General features: G+C 40.4%; 1 protein-coding gene across 1 annotated transcript in view; it reads left to right on the forward strand.

Moving 5' to 3' along the window:
• Positions 1-2943: 2943 nt before the first annotated feature.
• Positions 2944-12746, forward strand: part of MARCHF8 (membrane associated ring-CH-type finger 8) — a 169378-nt gene continuing 159575 nt past the window's right edge. The window contains exon 1 of the mRNA XM_053451310.1: positions 2944-2997. The gene's annotated coding sequence lies outside the window, so the exon portion shown is untranslated. The remainder of the gene's footprint in view (positions 2998-12746) is intronic.

The following is a 12746-nucleotide window of genomic DNA, read 5'->3' on the forward strand; positions in this document are numbered from 1 at the left end:
AAAGGCAAACATCTGTATTGTGCAATAGAGATAAACAAAAAAAAAAACAATCACTGTTCCCTGTTTTGGATCAACTTACTTTGTTATTTGGGATTTTTATTTATTTTGACTTTTTCCTTAGTATAGTTTTGTTACTTTTCTTAGCCACTGTGTTTTAAAAATATTAATCATAAAACATATTTTTTTTTCTATTTCTAAGAAATATACAGGACAAATCACTAAATTGGATTTAAAACAAGTATCAATGTAAAAGATATATTGTGATATAACAATATCTGGGGCTATTTATATAAATAACACATTCCAGCAAATGGAATTATTTAGTGTAAATATGAAATTTAAATGAACACCATTTTATATTAAATATACATGTTGTTGTAGACACTTTTGCCAACATAGACAAGTCTTGTTAATGATTTCTTTCTCATCCTTAAGTAACGAGATAACATATGCTTACATGTCTGTATGCTAGGAAGATATTTACTCTTGTGTAAATAAGAACTTTTTACCTTAGTCTATGTTTGATGTGGATTAGTAGTACCAACTATATGCTGAGTGTTACATTTTCCTTTGTGAATGGTTTTGTAGCAATCCCCCTGTAACAGTATTTAAACCTGCTCGCAACAATGAATAAATTGAGAAGTGACTGAGAACGAACACCTTGTGTGTATCTGAATTATTTACTTCTCCCAGATATCTGCGCTTGCCACTCTGAAGGTTCTGCAGATTTACTCAAGAGCTCCCGGGAGGCTTTCGGCTCAAGAGAGGTGTCACCCATAAGAGGAGGGGCGAAACATTTTCATTTAGTCAGCGCTATAGTGATAACTATCACTTTTTAAAAATAACCACTTTCTATGTTTTTTAAGATTCTGACATATGAAACTCTAATTGTTATAATTGTTGTAGTAACAGGGGATTGCAGCGCAGTCCCTGGCCATCACTGCCACCTTCCTTATAGCATGAGTCGGACGTAGGTGGGTAGCTGCTTCGTTCTTAGAGGAAGTGTGCTCCTCTGGGGAAGATTAATTGTAATTGGTGAAGACTATAGTCATTCAAATAAGGTAATTATCTTAATTAACCTCTAATAGTAGCTCAATTTGAGGTGATGTACCACAGCAAAACAGCAAATATTCCCTTTCATGGCATATTTCTAGTCTGCAGTCAAGGAATTTGGGTAAACGATTGTACACAATGTGGTAGCAGGACAAAGTCAGAGAAAAAGGCATAATAGACCCAACTAAGGAGATATAGCTGATAATGTGTCAGGAACTGGGTCCATACAGACGACTGTAATGGCCCAGAGCGCCCAAAGAATGTGTTCAGGGGCTATTTTGCAGTAGCAGAGTTGGACAGGGCCTGGTGCAGGGTGACTGCACTCATCCGGGTGTTGAGCACCTAGGGTTGTGCAGCCACATACCAGCGCCCTGACATAGCAGCGGATGTAGTCCAGAACGAAGCAGAACTTGGAGATATCCTGCGGGCACCTTGGAGCAGGCATGAGACATAGCACTAGAATCATGTGCAGGGTGCTGCAGGCTGGGAGTAAGGAAGCTAAGCAGAGTACAGGAGAAACATAGCAAGCAAGGGGGACAGAGCAAGGAGCATAACAGACAAGACATACATAATACAGGGCACAACAGGGAACAAGACAAGGAATACTCAAAATCCAACATGGACAGGACAGGACACCCCTCTACCGGGGATACAGGACAGGAATACATAGAAACCACAAAACCAAACAGGACTAGCCTAGGACTATATGATTAGCCTACCACTGCGCCAAAGTACTCCAATATTCGGTGGGTCCTAACACTTCCTACGGAAGTACTAATAAACTGAACATTGAATCTATACACAAAACCAAGAAGGACATACCTTTAGACTGCTGACTGAGACAAACAGAACACATGGGTGGGGCACACCTTATAAAGGAAACAGAGCTGAAGCAAGGAGCAAAACTGGAATCAAGGAATCAGAGGTTCAGGACAGAACGTACGGAAATCCAGAAATGGACCACAGCAAGACAGGGAAACAAAAGACATGCAGCTCCGCAGCCTGGATGGGGCCTGACATACTGACTGATTCACAAAGCCCTACACTCTCTGAAAACCTTATACTCTTTAAAGGGGAACAATCGAAACTAATACTTAGCTGTTTACACGGAAAACAAGAAAATGTCTAGCTGTGCTAATATAATTGCAGAAAGGTTTTTCTAATGTATAGTTAGCCTTTTAACTTGAACTTTCGCTAACACAATGTGCAATTGGAAAGCGCCCCTGAGGTAAAACAATGGATGTTGGGGCAACATGACTGAGATGACACCAGGCAGCCCTCCCTGGCCCTGGGGAGATTATGCTGATGGAGCAGAAAGGGGCCAATTGTGGTAATCGGAGTGTTTGCTGGATGTAACAACATCCTCCCTTCCCTTTTGTAGGTTATGTTTTTATATTTTTGTAGCGGTTGGTTATGTTGCCATTTTGCAGCCGTTACCCACCCATAGTGGTGGTTTGACTCGTGGTGCACAAGCCTTGGGCTTAAATGCAGGGGACTCTGGGGCTGGTGCCCTCATTATTCCGGTTGTTGGATTTGGGCTGCCATGCATGGGAGGCTGATAGTTACAACAGGGATATATACCGTATTTGCTTAATTATAAGATCACCCCTTATAATAAGGCATATCAGGGGATAAAATCGATAATAATCGAGAATGAAAATCATTGCAAACGAATTTCATTATCGATTCGTTGAATTATCGATAATAAAATGAAAAATACCCCTCGTTTTATAATCCGTTTGTGACTCACAGCAGTTACTACTTACCAGTCCCTCCCTGCAGTCACTGACGATTGGCTACAAGGAGGGACAGGAAAGAAAGGGGTGGGGCCAATTGGCAGTGACTGCAGGGAGGGACAGGGAGAAAGAAAGGAGTGGGGCCAAACTTTCAATTGGCCCTGCCCATTTCCTATAGTGTCCACATGACTCAGGAACTCATCTAACTGTGAGTATAAAATTAATATTTGGGCTGCTGAAAGTTAGGGGAGGTGGGGGTTAATTTGGGGGCAGTTATGGTTAATGGGGTGTTTAGGGTTAATTTAGGGACAGCTATGGTTAATGGGGTGTTTAGGGTTAATTTGGGGGCAGTTGTGGTTAATGGGGTGTCTAGGGTTAATTTAGGGGCAGTTATGGTTAATGGGGTGTTTAGGGTTAATTTAGGGGCAGTTGTGGTTGATGGGGTGTTTAGGGTTAATTTAGAGGCAGCTGTGGCTGATTGGGTGTTTAGGGTTATTTAGGGGCAGTTGTGGTTGAAGGGGGTTTGTTTAGGGTTAATTTAATGCTGAGGACTGATGGTTAATTTAATTAATTTAATAAGGTTAATTTAAGGTGCAGTTAGAGGTAAAGGGGGGCAAACTAAGTCTTAATCCTGGGAGCAGTGAAGATTAATCCTGTATTTATTTATAAAAGTATTGTGTCTGCTGTGAACGAGTTTATGAATCTACGAGGGCACTATTGGATATCTGGGGGTATACGGCATATCTGGGGAGGACGGAGTGGTATATCTGGGGCTATAAGGCATATGTTAGGAGGCAGTGTGGCATATCTGGGGGTGACATCTGGGAGGCAGTATGGCAAGCCTGGGCTCAAATGTGCATAACTAGGGGGCAGGTTGGGAAATAAAAACAATAAATGCATTTTATCAAAGTTTTTTTATTCTGCTGTTTGTTTTTAACATCCTGTTTATTAAATTATTGTAAATACATGAAAAAATTACATTCATTTTTTTATCCGATTAATCGATTAATCGAAAAAATAATCGTCCAGCTAATCGATTATGAAAATAATCGTTAGTTGCAGCACTATTTGTGACCCGTGCTTCAGACTCCCTGGTGGGGCAGGCGGTGGAGGTCTGATTAGAAGACGCCTCAAATATAAGACGAGGGATATTTTTCAGAGCATTATAAAACCGCGTCTTATAATTGAGCAAATACGGTAATTGGTCGCCTATGCCAACTTGTGTTGGTGTTACAGGTAAATTGGTTGTTTGTTACATTTGAAATTGTTGGTAAAAGTGCAATAAGTTGGCTCAGTTGCCAACTCATGCAAATATTTTACAGTTGTTTACATTTGTTTTAATTTAGGGGGCCCACTTTGGCTCTACCTTAGTCGGGTTACTGATAAAAGGCCTTTTTATGAAGATACTCCATCAAAAATCAGACATCACACCAATTTTCCAATTTCCAATTTTATACAAAGGATATTAATCTGACTGACTGAACACTTAAGGGGGTTATGAATTTAGGAGAAACTTTATGCGATCAAACTTTTGTTCCTTTTTGGGAACTTCAATTACAAGGATTTTTTTACATACTTAAGGATTAAACACTTTTTGTCTTAGATGAATTCATAAGTAAAGATCAGGGTCCAAAACTTATACCTAGATTGATTTCTTTACAATGTAATTATCCATCTGACATGTGCCCGTCAATTAAGAAATGGGAAATAGATATGGGCAAATCTGTCTCAGCGGATTTAAAGCATAGAATATGGGCAATATTTAGGGAAACTATCCATTGTATAAATCTCCAAGAAACATTTTTGAAGCTGATACGTCTTTGGTACATGAGCCCAAACTGTATTAACAAAGTCCATTTTCTTAGGTCTAGACAATGCTGGATATATATATGTCGGTATGATATAAAATATTTGGTAGGATTGTAAAAATTTGAATTACGTTAAGCAAAAAAATGCAAACTGAATTAAATCTAACTTTAAACAAGAGATCAAACTCCGTCCACAATTCTTGGCTCCTAGTCAGGGAGCTTCCGTGACAATATTATTACACAGTAGACTTGTGGATTCATACATATTACAAATTTATTGAATTTGAGTAAATTTATTAATTTACTAATCTTAGTGCTCAGTTTTTAAACTTGCCGCCTGGGGGGAGCCTCGCCCCCAGCCGTGACGTCATCCGTGCGCATACCCCGGCGTCTCCATTCGGGGACGCATAAAGTTTGTTGAGGGCGCCTAGCGGCAGACATGCTGACGGAGGTGGAGGAATCTGAAGACGCGCAGCGGGATCCGGTACCCGCGGGCATCGGGTATTCAGGTGAGTCGCTTCGGCGGACCCGGAGTTGCGGACCCTGACAAGTATCTTCGTCCACATCTTGGTGGACATAACCCTGTGGGAACTTCTTATTGGGGCAGAGGACGTCACCAAAAGTGCCATCATTTTGCCCTAAATTCACCTTAGAGCAATCAGGGGAGCTTCCGGTGATGTCCCCTCTATGATCCTCCAATGTGGGGAGATTGGAGGATCATAGAGAGAGAGAGATCTTCAATCTTTTCTCTTCGTCTGCATCTCAGAGGACATAACCCGGCGGAAACACAGTGACACAGTGACACAGAAAACCCAGTGACGTCATCTCCAGATACTCAGCAAATGTCATAATTTTGCCCTAAGGTGGAATTAGGGCAATATGGCAGCGGGTCCAGTCTATTGGTCACCTGCAGGGGCCTCCTCTGGCATCAACAAATTGATGCTCCTACAGGCCCTACAGGCAACCAATAGAGTCGCTTGCATGGCACTTTAACTCCTGACAGAGAACTTGGCTTCTCTCTCCGCTCCAAGAGTTAAAGGCTGAACAACGAAAACGCACCCTTCCTGTTTGTTTTCATGGTCGCCCAAATATGAATGCACAAGCTATTTATATATTTATTGATGCTGTTGCTTGAATCCTGTTGCTATATTTCTCGTTTTTGATTGTTAGCCATCCAAATATTTGCTCTGAGCGAATTATTAACCAGCACAAGGATTCATTGGAATAATGTGGGTGTAGTGTTTTGATGATGAATAGTAAGCAATTCTTCCATAAAAATGGATTGAAATAAAACACTTAACCCTTTCATGATGAGGGCAATTTTACACTTGTGGATGACAGTATTTCTGCTATATCCTTGTTGAACTGTAATTTCTTTCTTTTTCATTTAGTGTACACGCAAATTACATATTGTTTGCTTTTTTCAGTTTTATGAATTGTACTCGGCTAGAGCGAATAAGAAATAAAAACTCATATTGATAAGCCTATCCTGAGTTTGGATACATCTCATGTGCCTAGGACTTGTTTTAGCAGTTATAGGGCAAATAATAAAACACTTTTTTCCAAATTATAATATTGTATTGTAACACCAATTTGTACTCAGCAACATTCTCTGGGTACAGTGATGCCCCACATGCCTAGGTTTGGCATGTTTAGGGAAGATAAAACTGTAGCATGCACTTTTTTTATATTTAATTTTTTTGGTAAGGAGTACTGGGCAGCATAGTCGTTTGTTTTTATTTTTAACACTTTTAAAACAACCTTTTAAATGTTTTTATTTTTTAAATATTATTTTTTCCTATTTGTTCTAGAAGAGAGTAGTGTACCATAACTAGAAATCCAGTATGGGATTTTCTCAGTAGATTTCTCTACTCTGATTCGCACGAATTGTAAATTTACAGAATTTTGTTAAATTTGGCGACTTGTATGAAGCCCCGAAAACTAGGCCAGACCCCCCCCAAAAAATGAACGAAATCAAATCAAAAAGCTCAGAATTTGTGGGTCCACATTCACTCACATTCTCATTCACTCTCTCTCACACTTTCTTAATTTTTCCCTACCTTCTCTGCTATTGGAGGATCGGGAAGAATATCACTGCATCTCCGCCATTTTGGCAGACGTTGTCTAGTTATGTCCGTGGAGAAGTGAACAAAGAAAGAAGATTAAGGATTGAAGATAGAAGAGAGAAGAGAATGGAGAAGATAGAAGATGCAGAAGTGGTCAGCAGGAGCAAAAGCGGTCGGAAGAGAGCATGAGAGAGAGCATGAACAAAAGTGTGAGTGATAGTGTGAGAGTTAATGAGAGTGAATGTGGGCACAGTGCAACAAATTTGTTCCTGAATTAAAAATGCCCCCAAACTTCTGGCCGAAGACAGGAGGTATGAAGTATAAGTATACAAGCATACATACAAGCATACATATACAAAGACCAAAAAAAAAAGAAAAAAGATTACAAGATGGTCATAAAGCAGTCGTCAGTGGTACAGTGGTAAATAAGACAAAGTAAGAGTATGATGAGGAGTACGAAGCAGAAGGGACACCCGACACAGCATAAAGCCAGGATAACGAACGATATACCGTGTACAGAAGTATACAATTCAAGATACAGGAGTAAAACCTTACAATAGCAATAGAAAAAAAAAATCAACCTAAACCCAGCAGGGGGTGTCTGCCCAGTAGAATTTGCCGAGAGAACCATCCAGTGTATTGGAACATGGAAAGGAGAGAGGCCCTAGTGGAGGGAGCCAGTGTAGGAATATATGCCGACCATTTAGTAAAGAAGGCACGGGCTTTGGTTTCTCTATGTAGGGAAGATTCGGTCCAATCCATTTGGAAAATATAATTAAGCCGTGACAGGGACATGGTTAAAGTGGGTGGATGTGGTTGGATCCACTGAGAAAGAATGGCCTTCTTCCCCACCGCCGCCACCACCACCAGTAGGAATCTATCTCTCGCTGGAAGTCGACAGGTATCGGTGGAGGAAAAAATGCCAAATAAAGCCCATTCGGGGGTCATAGTAAGAGGCAGTTTCAACGATGTAGTGACAAAATCATGAATGGAAGCCCAGAAAACCTGAATTTGGGGACAGAGCCAAAGGCAGTGCATTAAGTCTGCGTCAGGATGAAGACATTTCGGGCAGTGGGAATCTGCCGCCATGTGCACTAGTTTCCATAGCTTTGGGGGAAGGTAGGCCCTATGTAACAATTTCAAAAACATTTCAGAATAGGATTTAGAGACTAATATCCTGGTAGCCCTAACAGTGGCGTCAATCAGGCAGTCCGTCGTAAGGTCTGGGAGGTCCAGCCGCCATTTAGCAAGGCCCTGAGTCGAGGTCTCAAGATCAATCAACGGGCGAATTAAACTGTACAGTCAGGAGACAGAGGTAGGACCAGTCTGCAAGAGTAGGGTCTGTTTATCTAGTCTATTGTTAATGTCAGATGGAGAAAGGCGGGAGAGAATTTTAGAAGTGTAACTGGAGATTTGTAGGAAATGCAACCTATGAATAGGAATGGGGTAGAATTTAGTCAGAAGTCCTTCGTATGAAAGTAATGTCCCGGTACCATCTGTTAAAAAATGGGTCAGGAGCCTGCCCCCCTTAGCATATAAGTGGGAAAACAAAGAAGCAGCCCTGCCGTCATGGAAATCAAGTTTGTGAGCATGGATGTGTAATTGTGTGTATGTGTGATCCTGTGGAGCAGAGTAGTTCAGATACATGTAACCAGACTGAAAGGTCAGACAGTAGCCATATCAGAAGACTAGGAGTAGGTCAACAGGCCGGGTCATTACCAGGAGATCACGGTAACAAGCCAAATCAGGAGACAAGAAGCAAGGTCAAGCAATCCGGGTCACAACGGTTAAACAAGTTCAAAATAGAACACAGGAGGTCAGGCAGGGTTATGCGAGATCACAAATGTGTGTCACTCCTGTATTCAAGTAGACACGACTTCACGTGACCGGACATTCCCAGATGGCTGCTCGTTGCCATTGGGGAAAGCTGCCGCAGGAGCAGCCTGCAGAGAGTGGAGTTGAGACGTCGTGGGACGCATGGACAGGTAAGACCTAACAGCATGGATGTGTAATTGTGTGTGTGAGAGAGCATTGATGAATATTGTGTGTGTGTGTGTGAGAATGGAAGTGTAATTATGTGTGTGCGTGTGTGTATTCATGTATAATTGTGTTTGTTAGCATGGATGTGTAATTGTGTGTGTGATCATGGCTGTGTAGGTGTTTATGTGTGAGCATGGATGTGATGAGATAGTGTGTGACAAGCTGGGGGCAAAGATGGTCCAAACAGGCTGTTTGGGAGTTAGGATGGCACTAATAAGCTGCTCGGGGCAAAGGAACTCACAAGCTGTTTGGGGCAAATGTGGTGTTCACAAGATTTTTAGTTGGCAAAGATGCCACATGTTGCTTGGTGAAGTGGGGATCTGGAGTAATTTTCACACCAGGGCCCTGTGGTTTCTAGTTACATTCGTGGTAGTATAAATCCATACAAGTGTTGTAAGCTGAGCCTATTGGGTCTCTAATTGCTAGATATTCTGTAACGTTCAAAGTAGCGTTGTCAACAGACCGGGTCAACCCAGGAAAGTAATTCGAAGCCAGATCAGAACCAGGAGCGCAGTCACCAAGCCGTGTCAATGCCAGAAATCCAAACCAAGAGCAGAATCAGAAACCAAACAGCAAGTGACCCTTAAATAGGGACTAAGAGCAAGGCCCTTCCTGTAAGCAGGGGTCACCCAAGGTCATAAGTGTGCGTCACACCTGGGACGCAAGTTCAGTCGGCCGCACGGTGGAGCTGTTTCCTCAGTATGGTGCGTGGTTGGTTATGCGATCGGCCACGCGTTTTAACTTGCAGACAGGTAGCAGGCTTGGTACGAGGTCTGGAGGTCCAGAGCCAGGCGGGGGAGGCACCAGAGGAGGTGGCATTTCTGTGGTGCTCATGTTTAGCTGTAATTTTCTTCTTTCTCAATTACTATATCCACACGAGTTATATACATATATATATATATATATATATATATATATATATATATATATATATATTCTTTTTTTCAGGACAAGGGCTTTTTTAGATGCCATTATTTTCATTGTATCATATAATTTTCTGTAAAAAGTATATAATATGGTAAAATTCAGAAAATAAAAGCTAATGAGCAGCCAATGAAAAAAACTCGCTAGTTTGCTATTTGAAAACCATTTTTTTCCAAATCTGGTCATTCTGCCCCCATGTGCTATTTGAAGCCAGCCAAAGATGTTAACTCTTTCCATGCACACATTTTACCACCAGCCATTATCAAAGTTTGCAGTAGTATTTTTTGTGGGGGATTTTCCCAGGCACATCCTACATTAGATATGAATTTATAGTTCCTTGTATATGCCACAGCCAAACACCACGACAATATGTGTTCAGTGTACCCCCATGCATGGGTTTGTCGGGATATTTGGGAGCTAAAAGCCACCTTTGTGAGGTTGTGCATTTTTTGGACTTCTGGTCAGTCTGTGAGTATGTCCTACACTCCTTGGCTTAAGAATATCCCTAAAAGTCAATTCACAAGAATAAGAAGGGACTGTACAGATCAAGAACAATACATTACACAAGCCACAATAGTTAGGGATTCTTTTATTGAGAAGAAATATGATCCACAACATCTGAATCATGTTATGAAGTGGCCATAAGAGAACAAAAAGATATCCTATATCCCATATATAAAAGGAAAAGCCAGCAAATGTCAAATAAGGTGCCTCTTATTTTGGATTATAACGGAGCAGGGGGGAAATTAAAGAAAATCATCAAACGACATTGGAACCTGCTACAAAAAGATCATGACTTAAGAGGTAGTATTCAGGGGAGCACCTAAAATAAAGGATAAATTGGTGAAGAGTTACTTTAAGGAGGAAAAACAACTAGTTAATGAAGATAATTTTTTTAACTAGCACTAATGTTTTTTTCAAATGTGGACTTTGTTTGGCCTGCAGAACTGCAACGAAGGGCAACAATAAGATAACTGAGTTTAAACCAAATATCACAAATTTGAAATATAATATTAAAAAACAAATTACTTGTCACTCGTGATATATTTACTGAGTTGTGTGTCCCTGTGGGACTACAACATGTGAGATGCACGACCAGACCTCTATACACTAGAGTAGAAGAACATCAGAGAAATATCAGAAATGGATACGATAAACATAGTGTTCCTATTCACTTTTTAACCCATCATAACAAAGATCCAAAAGATCTTGAATTTATTGGCATAACACAGGTTGGCAAATTTTGGAGAGGGGAGGATTTCATTAAGAAGTTGGGACAACAGGAGATGGAATGGATGTTTAGACTTAAGACCTTGACTCCTAATGGGTTAAACAGCGATTTTGAATTGTGTAATTTTTTGTAATATGTATTCTTATCTATCTATTTATTTATTTATTTATTTATATTTATCCAGAATATTGTGGAGATGAGAGGAGGAATTTTTGAATATCGATAGTCGGATTTTCATATGTATTTTTAAATACTTCATATTTTATAAACATAAGTATACTTATATATATATATTTTATATTTATATTTAATTTATGATTCCTGAGTACCCTGTAGATATAGATATATGGATTAACCTATGTGGGGGTTTTATATGCATTCATTGTATGTAAGTTTTATATATATGTATTTTTTAAGAGAATTTGTATGTGTATACAGGACACGTACATAGGGGTTAAATTAAACAAATCATAGTGCATACTCACCTGAAACGAATTATTGGCATCAGCTGTTTGATTTCTTCAGCGGCCTTACACCAATTAGGACACACCGGCTGCTTTATAAACCAGTAGGCAGAGCGTCAAGAGCATGCACGAAGTTATAAGCGAAACGCGTAGTGCGTGTTGACGACATTGGGAGGAGGAGTAGCATTACGGAAGTGGATCAGAGGACTAAGACGGCGTCTGTTTGTGGTAGCGCTGCTACGAAGTTTGAAGCCTGGACTCTGTAACATCCGAAACGGAGGACAACAAGTTTGCCTTTCTTTTATACATTAAAATTATTGTTTTTATCTACTCCCCTCCACTGCCTACCTTCTTTATCTACAAGTACCAGTATGGGATAAAGAAACTCCTAAGGAGATCATCACACTCTATGTATGGGCATTTAAACTGTAAGGGTCCGATCTGCTTAATAGCATTTTTTGAGCCCTACTTTGATATACTACACCATAATTTGTTTCTTTCTTTTTTTTCTTCCCTTTATATATGAGCCTTTTGGATACTGTGTGTGGGAACTCTCGCTGGAAGATATTTGTACATATTATTTTTGTGTTGCACAAATAATTTACTCACTTATTATTTGGGTGCGCAGACACTTGTGTGGTTTGGATTGTATTTCATTTGGAACATTTTGGGGAGTTTGTTCCTGTGTCTTTGCAGCACCACCTCAATAACATCCCTAGAATAAATAGAACTATTTCATTTTTACTTATCCAGAATCCTGAATTTGTAGTCACAAAACTTTCTAGGCCCAGAAATCAGTGAGATGAAAAGTAAAGGTTTTGTGTCATTTTTGTTATTTTAATCTGCATATCTTATTAAAGGCTAAAAATTACAGTGAAAAATGAGTGCGGCCCTCGCACGTATACAATTCTGATGAAGTGGCCCACTGCGGAAAAAACTTGGACACCCCTGCCCTATAGCATATATCTTTCCCTCCATTCCACTGCTACCTCAAGTTTTCAGACAGATATGCCTCAAGAAAGTACAGGCAATTGTTATTGCACTGAACTAACCATGGCAGGCATGGCTCACAGAGTTGGTGAAGATGGCGGTAGAACCTCACTGGCATCTACAATCTCGAGACCATCTCCTGTCACAGGGACCCAAACCAAAGAGACTGACTTTGATGGACCTTTTATCCTGTAAGCAGCAAGAGGAAATTATAAAGCACTAAGACAAATTACAAAAGTATTCACACCAAACAACCAATAAGCAGTGGGAGTGTAAACGCGCCCACCTCTCACTGAGCATATTAAATAAGATGGCCAATGGAGAAAGTGACTATTTTCTCTGGAACCAATGAGCGGTGTGCAGAAACAACCTATATTGCACCACCTGATGAGGATCCTTTCCTAATTAGGAAAGGCAGATTACACATGTGAGTG

The sequence above is a fragment of the Spea bombifrons genome, chromosome 11 (genome assembly GCF_027358695.1).
Source record: "Spea bombifrons isolate aSpeBom1 chromosome 11, aSpeBom1.2.pri, whole genome shotgun sequence".
Classification (NCBI taxonomy): domain Eukaryota; kingdom Metazoa; phylum Chordata; class Amphibia; order Anura; family Pelobatidae; genus Spea; species Spea bombifrons.